This window comes from Orycteropus afer, unplaced genomic scaffold (genome assembly GCF_000298275.1).
Source record: "Orycteropus afer afer isolate SDZICR_OR568_19922 unplaced genomic scaffold, OryAfe1.0 scaffold00283, whole genome shotgun sequence".
Lineage (NCBI taxonomy): Eukaryota > Metazoa > Chordata > Mammalia > Tubulidentata > Orycteropodidae > Orycteropus > Orycteropus afer.
In genome coordinates this window covers 991,960-995,478 of record NW_006921870.1, presented here as the reverse complement: position 1 = coordinate 995,478, position 3,519 = coordinate 991,960, and positions in this window count along the sequence as shown.

Genomic DNA, 3,519 nt, shown 5'->3' with positions numbered 1-3,519 from the left:
TATACAGAGAAAACTATAAAACACTGCTACAAGAGACAACAAGGGTACTACATAAATGGAAGAACCTGCCTTGTTCATGGATAGGTAGACTAAACATTGTAAAAATGCCAACACTACCTAAAGCAATCTATACATTTAATGCAATCCCGATCCAGATTTCAACAAAATTTTTTAAGGATATGGAAAAACTAATTACTAATTTCATATGGAAAGGAAAGAGGACTCAAATGAGCAGAGCACTTCTCAAGAAGAAAAACAAGTGGGATGTCTCACACTCCCAGATCTTAAGAACTATTATATAGCCACAGTAGTCAAAACAGCATGGTATTGGTACAATGATAGACAGATAGAACAACGGAACAGAATCAAAATCTCAGACATAGACCCATCCAATGGGGAAGGGATAGTCTCTTTAACAAATGGTGCTGGCAAACCTGGATATCCACCTGTAGAAAAATGAAACAAGACCCATATCTCACCCCACAGACAAAAATAAACTCAAGCTGGATCAAAGACTTAAACATAAAACCCAAAACTATAAAATTCATCAAAGATAAAATAGGGGCAAACCTAGGAGCCCTAATTTATGGCATAATCATTGTCAAGCACAACCCAGAATGTGTAGGAGACAGAAGAGAAGCTAGATGTCTGGGACCTTTTAAAAATTAAATTCTTGTGCACATCGAAAGATTTCATCAAAAAGGTAAAAAGAGAACCTAGAGATTGGGAGAAAATATTTGCTTATGACACATCTGACAGAGGACTCATCTCCAAAATCTACAGAAAACTTCAACACCTCAACATCAAAAAGATAAATAACCCAATTCACAAATGGGCAAAAGAGTTGAACAGACACTTCACCAAAGAAGATATACAAGCAGCCAACAAACACATGGGAAATTGGTCACGATCATTAATCATTAGAGAGATGCAAATCAAAACAACAATGAGATATCATCTCATCCCAGCAATAATAGCAAGGTTCAACAGATCAGATAGTAACATGCTGGCAGGGTTGTGGAGAGATTGGAACTCTTGTGCACTGCTGGTGGGATTGTAAAATGGTACAACCATTGTGACAAACAGAATGGTGTTTCCTTAAAAAACTGAAAATAGAAGTACCATTGGACCCAGCAATTCCATTACTAGGAATATATCCTAAAGAGGTGAGAGATAGCACATGAACAGACATATGTACACCTATGTTCACTGTAGCACAATTCACCATAGCAAAGTCCATCAACAGATGAATGGATAACCAAATTATGGTACATCCACACAATGGAATACTATGCCACGTTAAAGAACAATGAGGGATACATGAATCATCTCACAACGTGGATGAACCTGGAGGACATTATGCTGAGTGAAATAAGTCAATCACAGAAGGACAAGTACTGTATGAGCCCATTACCCTAAAAAGACAGAGAAGGGTTTGCTTGGGAAAGGGAACTCACCTAGTAGGTTACCAGGATGGGGAGGGAAGGGGAGGGATTAACTTAGGGCTAGTTGGGGCTTACACACTGGCATGGGTAGGGGGAGGGATATACGGGAAGGATATATGGCCACCATGATAATATCGGGAAATGAGAGGACACTGAACTGTGCACGTAATAGATAGACAACAGATGCTAAAACCAACTAATGTGTCCACAATACCACATTGCCATTAACACCAAACACTAGGCTATACAGATAAACACATAAACACCTGAGATGATCAGACAGGGGTCAGTGAATGGAGGTATACTCTAGACCAAGGATAGACTCAGCTGGGGCTAATCTTGCATAGACACCAGTGATACAAAATACCTGCAGTTCTTACAGAAACAATAGAAGGTAGCCACAGAGTAATCCCTCACAGACATCCCAACATGATGGGAGAGAGATCCAATGGATCTACTACCTCAGGATTATTGTATTGGGGGACACCAGACTCAATTGGCACAACAAAATACATAAAAGTGTTGATCCACATCCTACATTGGTGAGTAGTGACTGGGTCTTAAAACTTTCAAGGAGCCATCTAAGATGCAGCTAATGGTTTCCTAGTGTCAGAAGTGAAGAAGAATGCACACACACACACACAAAAGGCATTTAGAAGCAATCAACCCTAGGACACAATGGGCCTCAAGACCAGAAGAACCAGATGGTGCCCAGCTACCAATGCCAACCACTCATGAAAGGATCAAATCTGGAGATCCAGGATAGAGTGGGAGGGAAAACATGGAACAAAACCCCAAAACTCAATAATGACCAGAATTACTGGTCAGATGAAGTCTGGTGATATTCCCAATACTATGGCCCTGAAATACATTCTGCGCCTGGAATAAAACTCACCCCCAGGGGCAGGCTCTCAGCCCAATGCTTAGCGAGATGTACACGCAGATCACTCAACCCAGGTTGCCGCACCCACACGCTCAATGGTAATACATCCCCTAAAGCAATAAACCATGGGACACCAAAGGACCAACATTCAAACTGAGGAAATGCAGAACAACCAGGAGTGCACAGGGAAGTGTTGCAGGGTTGGGAGTGGAGGAGACTGGGTTAGGGTTGGACATGGTGAATGGGGAATGAAACTAAATGTACGTGTGACTTTGATTGTAAAACAAGCTGTTAAAAATAAATAAATAATGCATGTTGTTGTTGTTGTTGTTATGTGCCGTCAAGTCGGCCCCAACTCATAGCAACCACTCCTTGGGTTTCCAAGGCAGTATCACTACGGAAGTAGGATTGCCCAACCTTCCTTCCGAGGAGTGGCTGGTGGGTTTGGACCGCCAGCCGTCTGGTTAGCAGGCAAATGTCTTAGCCACTATGCTACCAGAGCTCCCAAATAATGCATAGAGTACAAAAATAAATAAATAAAAATAGATCTCTTAAGAACAAAATAAAATGCCAGAAAGGAAAAAAAAATTACCTGGGGGAAGCAAAGAAGTACATTTTTCTCTGATTTGGAAAACAATATTTTGTCTATTGACCACTCTAAAACTTCAGTTATTGATGTGAATGACTAACATATCTTCAGCTGATTAGGTCAATAGGATAACAAACCAAATCAAAGATTACTAAAATAAATAGTAATCTGTCACACACACAAAAAAGAGAAAAGTTGTATTGCCCTGGGCAGATCAGTTGCCAAAGACCTCTTCAGAGTGTTAAAGGGAAAATATCTCTCTTTGAAGACTAAGGCGTGCCTAACCCAAACCATAAGGAGCTCTGGTAGCACATGAACAGACATATGTACACCTATGCTAACCAGAAAGTTGGTCGTTCAAATCCACCAGCCACACCATAGAAGCAAGACTGGGCAATCCACTTCCGTAAAGATTTACCACCTGGAAAACCCAATAGATGTCTTTGTGAGTCAGGATTTTTCCTCCCACTCTATCTAGGATCTCCAGTTTTTTTTAAATTTATTTTTGAAAGTTTTCATCTCCTCTAATCTCACCTGTGGTAACCAAAAAAAGAAAGTTTCCTTCCATATATAAACCTTTCCTTGACTTTTTTTTTTTTTTT